This window comes from Sorex araneus, chromosome 1 (assembly GCF_027595985.1).
Source record: "Sorex araneus isolate mSorAra2 chromosome 1, mSorAra2.pri, whole genome shotgun sequence".
Classification (NCBI taxonomy): Eukaryota; Metazoa; Chordata; class Mammalia; order Eulipotyphla; family Soricidae; genus Sorex; species Sorex araneus.
Window position 1 is genome coordinate 347200625 of NC_073302.1, and position 11293 is coordinate 347211917.

The following is an 11293-nucleotide window of genomic DNA, read 5'->3' on the forward strand; positions in this document are numbered from 1 at the left end:
CATGAAGACACAAACCAGTTATTATAGGGAACTGCTGTGGGCCCAATGTCAAAGCCTGTGGAGCCTTGAAACCCCCTTTCAGCTCGGTGGTCTCTCTCATTGCCCTCATCTCACTGAATCAGTGATCTTGTCACTTCGCCTTTACTCCCTCAGTAGACACTTGCCTTTACTTGCATCTCACCCAACCTAAAGACTGCTCACTCCCCTGGGTGGGTCATCCCTAGTCTCAACCACATCTATAGGTTTCTCCCTCCAGCCTCCCATCACCCTTCAGCCTAGTGTTTCTCTGTATCAGGCCTTGAGAGAGACTCCTCTGGGTGTCTTGTCTTTCCTGCTTTCTCTTCTCTGTGGTGTGGCTATCAACTGAGGAGCTTGGTTGCTGATTTCATTTCTTGTTCTTATTATTCAACTTCCATAAGACTTTCAACAGCTAAGGGAGGTCCTTTAGGCATGTCTGAATCCTTCTGAAACACACACACACACACACACACACACACACACACACACACGTACATGTACATAAAGTGCACAGAGCTTTCAGCCTTTGCTTCATTCCATGAATGCCCAGTTCATCTGTCTTCTATCCTCTTGAAATACTTTTTTATAAAAAGTATTGTGATTATCTGAAGGCATACCCCCATTTTATTTCTGTTCTGCCAGCCTTCACCTGGCTAGCATATTTATTTTCCACTTGGCACACCATAAAAGTCTCTGAACTATATGACCCCATCTTCTCTTCCATTCCAATTCACTGCCATATTTATTACTACAAAGACCACATTTCTCTCCAGTTAAAAAAATCTCCAAGTCTCCAGGCCAGAGACATGTGGAGAGGGATTAAGGCACTTTGCCAGGCATGCATGCAGCTCACCCAGGTTTGATCCCCAGTTCCCCCTGGCCCCCCAAGCGCTGCTGGGAGAAAGCACTGAGCACAGAGTTGGAAGTCACTCCCAAGGACACAGGGGCATGGCCCTAAAACAAAACCAAGCCAAAAACTCCACATTTCTCCACTGTTGTTAAGTGACTTGAACTGCCACATATGGCTGTTATCACACATATACCATTTTGTCTTTTGCTTAATCTGTCCATGCTGTTTGTTTGTCTCAAAGACCCCTCTTTCTCATTGCCTCAAGACCAAGTCTAACTCTAGAGATAATCTCAAAAACCGTCTCAGGGACTGGAGCAATAGTACAAGCCGGTAGGGCTTTTGCCTTGCACTGGGCCGACTTGGGCTTGATCCCCCATATCCCATATGGTCCCAGTGCACCACCAGGAGTAATTCTTGAGGATAGGGCCAGAAGTAATCCTGAGCACTGCCAGATGTGCTCCCCACCACCACCACCCCACCCTACCCCTGCGACCAAAATAGTAACAATAAAAAATTTAAAGCTATCTCAGATAAGAAGCTCCTGAGTGATTGTCCTGAAGTGAGTTCTCCCTCATTTGCTTTCTTATAGCCCAGGAAGCCTCTTGTAGAATTAATAACTTTCCACCCTGTTCTGGACTTGACACATAAAACAGTCTTTCCAGGGGCAAGGGCCCTATCCTACACATATGTATATACTCCCTAGTGGCAGCATAGCACATGACACAATACTGGATGAATTAGGATGATCTTATTATAAATGATGGGAACACAGCTAACAGGCAAGAAAACAGAATTTATTGGATAAACACACAGCAATTCACACAGCGGTGGAAAATAAGGAACAGCTGGGCCTTGGGAAAAACCAAAATAGGGACAAAAATCCAATAGTTCCCAAGCTCTGTGTCTTTTCTTCCATGCATATGTTGGATTCATTCTCCTGCAGTACACACATATGCCAGGCTTTTACCTCTAATGAGAAGTACTGTGATTGGTCCAGCCTGGGTTAGGGGTCTGCATCTAGACCAATCATCTATGACCAAGGGATTAGATGCCTGGATTAGAGCTCACTCCTGAGTTTTCAGAAAAAAAAAAAAAGAAAAAGAATCCTTATGAGCCAGGCAAACACCCCAAGTAATGGGACTTCTTAAATATTTCCCACTCACCACTCATTTTTGGCCAAGAAACTTTTTACCATTTTTATTTACTGAAGTTCTATGATTTACAATACTGCTATTGGTAGTTTTCCAGATAAATAATTTCAACCCATGACCAGTGTACCTGCCCCCATCCCCCAATGGCCAAGAAATTGCTACAGAACCCTGAATATGTAGACATATATAATAGATACACATATTCAGTATTTACTGATGATTATATGGATTTCATTTTATGAGGGGGGATTTGACCACACCTGGTGGGGCTGGGGACTTCTTTTCTCTCTGTGCTTAAGGAGGTTAGGGCCACTCTCTTGAGAGTGCTCCGGGAATCATGCTGGACTGAGGATCCCACATGCAAACCATATGCTCAGCCTTTTAACTATCTATCCAGCCCAGGAAGTTTATTTTAAAACATTTATTTTTAAGTGATGGGGTCATGACCCACAGTTTAAGAAGCTAAGGGAAAGCACACTTGTATCCCATATATATCTATATCTATATCTATATATATAACTACTATGTATTGTTAACATTTATATAAATGGATACAAACTATGTAGTAGTGCCAGAAAATGTTAGTCATTGCTTAGGTGGTTCCTTATACAATGAAACTATTATACCTCATTTTGCCTGTTCACTAAATTAGTTTTTTTATAGCTTACTTGATCAATCTAATTACAATTAGAATATATCCTTAAAGAGAATAAAAAGGCTTACTCCTTCAAAAACAATTTTTTTCTTCCCACCCCCTTTGTTTTTTCCTTCCCCAAGCTGTTGTCTAACAGTTCTACAGGTTTGAGATGTTATCTTGTTATGGTCTTAACTTGCATTTTCCTCACCATCAGTGATGAACATTTATTCCTACGACCATCAGCTACGTGTATCTCTTCTTTGAAGAATATGTTTATGGTAAGTTTTCTGCCCATAGTTTCATATGTTGTTTGTTTGTATGTTGTAAAATTCTGAATTCTTTATATACCTTGGAGATTAACTTCTTTTTCTTCTTCTTCTTTTTTTTTTTTTTTTTTTTTTTTGCTTTTCGGGTCACACCCAGCGATGCACAGGGCTTACTCCTGGCTCTACACTCAGGAATTACCCCTGGCAGTGCTGGGGGACCATATGGAATGCTGGGACTCAAACCCGGGTCTGCTGCATGCAAGGCAAACGCCCTACCCGCTGTGCTATCATTCCAGCCCCCTTGGAGATTAACTTCTTATGATGTGCAAAATCTCTTCTCCCTAAGAGTCTTTCTGTTGTTTGTATTTTCTTTTCCTGTACTTCACACCCTTTTTAATTTAACGTTGTCCCCAAGCATTTATATTTACTTCTGCTGCTGGGGTCAAGTTCCCAAGTCCATCTCTAATGCAAATGTTGTTTCACCCAAGTTAGCTTTTATGCACTTGAAGGTTGCCTTGTTTTCTTTCCCTTTTTTTTTTTATTTTATTAGTTTATTTTTAATTAGAGAGTCAACGTGAGGGTACAGTTACAGATTTATACATTTTTGTGCTCATGTTTCCCCCATACAAAGTTTGATAACCCATCCCTTCACCAGTGCCCATTCTCCACCACCAAAGGACCATATGGGATACTGGGAATTAAACCTGGGTCATCCGAGTGCAAGGCAAATGCCCTACCCGCTGTGCTATTGCTCCAGCCCCCTCGAATTTATCTTTAAAAAAAAAAAAAAAACAACTAGCCCCTTACCAAACTTGATCCTTGGCACCCCATATGGTGTTCAAAGCCCTGACAGGAATGACCCCTGAGCAGAGCCAGGAGAAAGCTCTGAGTACTGCTTGTGTAAACTCAAACAAACAAACAAACAAACAAATAAACAAACAAACATAGTTTCATTGATCTGTTGATTTGTTTCATTGATCATTGGTTTCATTACTGATTTTTTGGTCTCTCTTTTCTTATTTTGGCTTAATGGCTTAGATATGTTTGTTTGTTGTTTGTTTTAGGGTTATACCCATGATGCTCAGGGGTTACTCCTGGCTCTGCACCCAGGAATTACTCCTAGTGATGCTCAGGGGACCAGATGAGGTGCCAAGACTGGAACCCTGGTCAGCTGGGTAAAAGGCAAAAGCCCTACCTGCTATATCTCTGGCCCTTGGATCAGACTTTTATTATTTCCTTCCTTTTACTAAATTTCAGTTTACTTACTCTTTTTTAAATTGCTGTAGCTATAAGTTTATTGTTTATCTGTGCTTTTTTAAAAAATTTCTTTATGAAGGCCTATGTCACTATTACCTGACATACGCATGCTTTTTCTGCATTTTATCGTTCTGCTCACTTGTATTTTTATTTAGTTTTTCATCGATACCCGGAAGTGTTCAGCACTTACTCCTGTGTGCACCAGGGATCACTCCTAACAGTGCTCAGGGTGCCATACAGGGTGCTAGGGATAAAACTCAGGCCAGCTATGTGCAAGGCAAGAGCCTTACCAGCTGTACTATCTGTCCCACTGACATATTTTTATTTATATTTGTCTTCTAGTATTTTTAAATTTCTACTTTAATTTCCTTGTTAATCTAGTGATTAACAGAAGCATGTTATTTGTTTCCATGTGTATGAGGATTTATCAGGGTTTGGTTTTGTTTGTAGTCCCAGGGATCAAGCCCAGAAACTCACATGTGCAAGACAAGTGAGCTGCATCCCTGGTCCTTTACCAAGGTGTCTGTGTATAAGATTTCTCTTTTATAGCACTGCAGCATAGTAATAATAAAAAATATCTTTTTCATAGATTTAAGGTTACTAGGTTTAGCAAATAAAATTACAGGATGCCAGTTAAGTTAAAATTCCAGAGGAAAATAAATTTCAGTATAAGTACATTTCTGTGAAAAAAGACAAGACACACTCATCTTCTTGTTCTTGGGCCACACCTGATGGTAGTTAGAGATTCCTCCTACCTCTAATCTCAGGGTTCACTCCTAGAAGTGCTCAGGGGACCATATGGAGTGCTAGGGATCAAACCCAGGTCAGTCATGTGCAAGCCAAGTGCCCTACCCACTGTATTGTCTCCTGGCAAAGAACACACTAGTCTTTTTTTTTTCTGGTTTGGTTTGGTTTGGTTTTGAGACTAAATCTGGTACTCAGGGCTCAGTCCTGGCTCTGCACTCAGGATTCACTTCCAGCTGTGCTTGGTGGACCATAAAGGGTGCAGGGGATCAAACCCTGATTGACTGCATGCAACACCAGCACCCTGTCCTCTGTATTGTTGCTCTGGCTGGAACACACTAGTCTTTTTTTTTAAATTGAAATTATTATTTTATTTTTATATTGTTGTTCAAGAAAAATTTTGCATGAAAGAGATGGTGGTCCGGTCCTGTTTGGAATTTTGGGACAACAGCAACATCGGTCAGGCAAAATCATCGATTGACTATGATGTGGTCATTTTCGTTGTGGAACTGTCCACCAAGAGACTCCCATGTCCAACGTTTAAATTCGGCCTTCTGGAACTGTGAATTACCATGGATAGTCTTGGTCAACATGATGAACTCAGACAGTCTCTTACCCTATTCATTCCATTCTAGGCCATGGGTCCTGATGTGAAGTTCTTCAGGCGATCTACTTGGCCCTATCTTGGCATTAAAATTACCGACAATGATCTTGTAGAAGGTGTGATCTTCTTTATAGAACTTCTTCAGTTCCATGTAGAATTTCTCAATTTCTTCTTCGTCGTAGTTGGGTGTTGGTACATAGATGACGAAGATAGAAACTGCTGGCAATGAGCCACATCTATTTAAGTGTAAGCATCCGATTTAGGTTGTTAGGCATTCGATTGAATCAATGCTCATGACCAAGTTCGTGTTGACAAGGACACTGACACCACCGACACCTCTATTGTCGCATGTTCCAAGGAACAGTTCTTCTCCAGTGTCGAAAACAGCGTGATGTGTTTGACGCCTTCTCATCTAGGTTAGACCAATGATGTCATACTTGATCTTCTGCATTTGCATCATTAGGTCCTTGATGGATGCTTCCAATGCCAGCGTATGTGCACTGAAAATCCAGACAGTCATTTTAGTCCTTCTTCGTTTTGGCAGTCTAGTTCATTCCTGAGATTTTATCAGCCTCTCCTTGTTCATCCTTCTTAGCACTGCCGTATTGGGGCCTCTTTCAGTGTCAGGGGAATGAGGTCCATTGTTCTTACTGTTTTTGGCATATCGAATACGTCATGGGTAGCTTGCCAGCTCTGCCATGCAAAATTCTACTTCACAGAACAGGGAGAAAAGACTACAAAGTTTAAGTTTAAGAAGAGAACTCCCAGAATGATGATGAACTGGGAGCTCTTTGGAACTATTGAGACAATGTGGGAAGATGCCATCGTTGACAACATTGACGAGGAATACGATCAACTGATTCAGCACCTCCATGATTGCTCGAGGAATGCCGAGAGTGGGAAAGCCACAAACAGATGCCTGTCTTCAAAAACTCTTGAGCTCATTCACCAACGTGGTCTGGCACGAGCCTAAGGCAATCACAAGCTAACATCCAAGCTCACAAAGCTGTGCAGAGAAGTGTAAAAGAAGACCTCAAAGAGAGAAGAGCAGAAGTGTTGGCTGATGCAGCAGAAGCTGGGAAAAGTATTCGCAATGCTTGCCTGTCCTTCGCCAACTACAAGAGCAAGATGACTGCACTCCGACATCCTGATGGGTCTACCACATCTTCCAGAAGGGCAATAGAGAAGATTATTCATGACTTCTACTCAGATCTCTTTGATAGCCATGTCCACCTACCCACATACCAAATTCCACAGGATAGATACGTCATTCTCAATGTTCTCCCTTCTGAAATCCAACATACCATTTCGTCAGTAAAGACACGTACAGCACCCGGTCCAGACAAGGTCAGACCCGAACACCTGAATAATCTGCTGCCAGTACTCGTCAATACACTGGCTCGGCTCTTCACACGCTACCTATCCCAATGCAAGGTTCCATCCCAATGGAAAACCAGCAGGACCCTCCTGTTGTGCAAGAAGGGAGACATCCACAACATCGGCAACTCTCACCTAATCTGCCTGTTGTCTGTCATCTACAAGTTGTTCACTTGAGTCATCCTGAATAGAACAGTAGACAAAGGACAATCACATGAGCAAGCCGGGTTCCGAAAAGGATTCAGCATGATCAACCATATCCATACAGTGACCAAGCTTACTGACGTTTTGCGAGAATTCAAGATGCTGCTCTGTCTAACATTCATCGATTTAAGGAAGGCCTTTGATTCTGTTGAGACTGAAGCAGTCATCGAAGCACTAGCCAAACAGAGCATTCAAACTCTTTACATCAGGATTCTTTGTGAGCTGTATTATGAATTCACCACCAGGATTTTACCATCTACAAGGAAGTGATCATCAATGTAAAGGTTGGACTGCAGCTGAATCTCACCAAGACATGAAAAACGAAATAGTCCCTGACATTCCATTTGCTCTCAATGGAACAAACATCTCAAATGCAGCAGCTATGTGTACCTGGATTGAGAACTCAACATGAGGAACGACTTGGCGCCAGAACTACACAGGAGGAAGAGAGCAGCGTGGAACACCTTCAAGAGTGTCGAACAAGTGGTTAAGAGAATGAAGAACCTCTGGCTCCAGGCACAACTTTTCAACTCCACCGTTCTTCCTGCACTAACATACATCTCAGAGACCTGGGCCCTATAAAAACAGGATGAGAATGCTATTCGGGTTTCCCAAAGAGGAATCAAAAGAGCTATGCTTGGAGTATCACATTTTACTTAAGTGAGAGAAGGAATCTGGAGTTCTGACCTCCGTTGACAATCAAGAATCAGGGACGCTGTCTCCTTTGCCAAGGCGTCGAAAATCAGATGGGCTGGACACATCATTCGATTTAGAGATGACTGCTGGACTAGAGCTATTACTGACTGGATTCCATGGGACATCAAAGGACTGCGTGGCAACCCACCTATGAGATGGTCAGACTTCTTTGTCAAAAACCCTGAATGAACAGCTTGAGGCTCTTCATGTTCCTGTAGTGAGCAGGCGCTAGCATGTGATAGAGACAATGGAGACATTACTGGCACCTACTTGAGCAAATTGAAGATCAACAGGATGACAAGTGATACAAGTGATTGTTTTTCAAAATAATTCATTGCATTTAATATTCAAACACCAATCCCACCACCATGCTCCATCCCACGACCATAAGAGGAAAGTGAAGATTGTTGTGTTTCATCCTGGAGCCATTTAAACCCTTATGTAAGGGATTACAAGCATGCATGTTAAACCCAAACAAATGTGTATATCAGAAGGCTAGAGCATAAGAGGCTCCAGGAACTCTGAAATTTAGAATATTATTATAGAGCAGATTCATTCATGGGTAAGGTCTATGTCATTCTCTTCTCGGCCATTGATGAGATTATGTGGTGCCAGGGCCAGTTTGTGGGTGTGACTGCAAGCTACTGGAAAAGTTGGGAGCCAGGGGGAGGAGGCCCAGTCCTGCTCCAAACGAGCTTGGAGATTTCAGTCATAGGTCCCACATACCTTGGTTTTTCTGCAGTGGTGCACACTAATCTTAAGAAATTACTTGTAGAGGGCTGCAGTGATAGCACAGCGGGTAGGGCGTTTGCCTTGCACGTGGCCGACCCAGGTTCAAATCCCAGCATCCCATATGGTCCCCTGAGCACCGCCAGTGGTGATTCCTGAGCCAGGAGTGACCCCTGTGCATCTCCGGGCATGACCCAAAAAGCAAAAAAAAAAAAAAAATTACTTGTAGAACCATAGAGACAATACAGGAACTAAGGTAACTGCTTTGCATTAGTTCAATCCACAGCACCTTCTGGTTCCCTAACATCACCAGGTGTAGTCCTGGAGGCCTCAAGCAACAGAGAGTAGCCTGAATGACTCCCAGAGCCAGAGGGCCAAACCATACCCCAGCCTTCACATTGGATCTCTGGCCTCACTGAGCAAAACTGCAGGGAGGGCCCCTGGGTCTCCTAAGCACTGCTTGGGAGCCCACCCCCACCTGTTTATAGTTTATCAGAAATTGAAATTTAATAAATGTCCTATATTTTATTTTATTTTATTTTAGCTTGAGAGCCACACCTGGCAGTGCTCCCACCTCTGTGCTTAGGGATCACTTCTGGCATGCTTGGGAGACCATATGGGGTTGCCAGAGGTAGAACCCAGGTTGGCCACGTGCAAGGCAGATGCCCTACCTACCCATTGTACTATCACTCTGGCCCTCAAGTGTTCTATACATTATTATTTCAGTTTAGTTCTAGGTTTGGGAGCCGCTCCCCTAACTCCCAAGACTTATTCATGGTGCTATGCTGAGGTACCACTCCTGGGCTTTTTGTGGTACCGGGAATCAAACCTGGAATAGTCATGTACAAGGATAGTATAGCTGACCTGGAATACTATCTCTCTGGCCTATAGTTGATCCACTAAGGATTTATCTACTCAAGGGTTTTTCACCGCCAATAGTGCTTGAGTGGTACTCCTGCTCTGTGCTCAGGGATTGCTCTCATGGGTTCACAGGTTCTCAGGGGGCTGTGTAGTGCGAGGGATCAGATAACACACAGTCCAGCCTGCAGAACTATCTCAACCCTATACTTAGATATTTTGGCCAGGTATTGATACATTTCACTTTGTGTAGATATCTGAAAAATATTTCAATATAATAAAGTTGTTTGGGTTTTTTTTAGATATACATTCATAGTCAAATCTCTCTGTTTATCTACCGTCTCCATCTTCTTTGAAATGAATCTTGTTTTAGGGGGGAGAGCACACCCAGTGATGCATAGGGGTTACACCTGGCTCTGAACTCAGAAATTACTCCTGGCAGTGCTCAGGGGACCTTATGGGATGCCAGGGATCAAACCTAGGTCAACTACATTGAGGGAAAATGCCCTATCCATTGTACCCACTATCTCTAGCCTCTGAAATGGACATTTAGACCACTCTTCCTCATTCTAAACTTTCTTCCATGAGGGCCTACCTTTAGCTTGGAGCACTGAAGTATTACAGTTTTTTTGTTTGTCTTTTGGCTTATGGTCCACACCCAGCCATGCTCAGGGCTTACTCCTGGCTCTGCACTAAGGGATCACGACCTGGCAGAGCTCAGGGGACCATGTAAGATCGTGGGGATCAAACCTGGTCAGCTGCATGCAAGGCAAGCCCCTTGCCCACTGTATGAAGTAATACAGTTTAAACAATGGGTAAGTTAAGTCAGGGTTGCCCCATTAGAATATTCATACTTATTGCAATTGGCTCTAAGTTTGAAAGCATTACCCAGCTTAATTTAATATCACAAACTTTAGTGCTTTAAATAGGACAAGGATAATTTTGCTCACACATATCTCATGGGGAGGACAACATTCTAGGCCGTTTTCACACAGAGGTGAATGAGTTTCCTTCAGGCACATTATGGGCCCTGAGTCTGGGGCTCAGCGGTATAGTACCAGGCCCATGTGTGAGGGCTGGATGCCAGCACTGCAGCATCAGTACCAAGAGCTCTCTGGGAAGCCTATTTTGTCAGGCCAAGCTGGTGGTATGTGAAAGAGCTCTTACCCCTGAGCAATTTGCCTGTTTTTGTTTATTTGGGGTTTTTTGGTTTTGGGGCCACTCATGCCTCTGCACTAAGGACTCACTCCTGGTAGACTCAGGGGACCACATGGGGTGCTGGTGATTAAACCTGGGTTGGCTGCATGCAAGGAAAACACCCTACCCACTGTACTATCATTCCAGCCCTAAATTCACTTATTATTGAGTGAGAACACATCACATCAGGTGGGTTCTGGAACCAAGATCCTCAACTCCAAGGGCCATGGTGTTCTGCTAACCACAAGGGTGCTTGGGTTTTGCTTGAATGTTGTGAATAAATCTTTTTAAAAAAAAAGCAATTTTATTTTTTTTTTATTTTTAATTTTTTTCTTTTTGGGTCACACCTGGCTCATGCACTCAGGAATAACTCCTGGCAGTGCCTGGGGGACAATATGGAATGCTGGGAAACGAACCTGGGTTGGCTTAGTGCAAGGCAAACGTCCTACCCACTGTGCTATTGCTCCATCCCCCCAAAATCAGTTTTAAATTTGAGTGGAAGAGCCAGAGAGATGGGACTGTAGGTAGAGGACTTGATTTGCATGAGGCCTACCTGGGTTCGATCCCTGGCACCATATACAGTCCCCCAAGGGTCACCAGGAGTGATCCCTAAACAGACACAGGAGTATGCTCTGAGCACTGTTGGGCGTGGCTCCCCTACCCCACTCCCACTAAAACAACAACAACAACAATAACAACAACAAA

General features: G+C 43.3%; 1 pseudogene; it reads right to left on the reverse strand.

The window, feature by feature from the left end:
• The window catches only part of LOC129400653 (craniofacial development protein 2-like), a 115979-nt pseudogene extending 109992 nt beyond the window's left edge, over window positions 1–5987 (reverse strand).
• Window positions 5988–11293: the final 5306 nt, after the last annotated feature.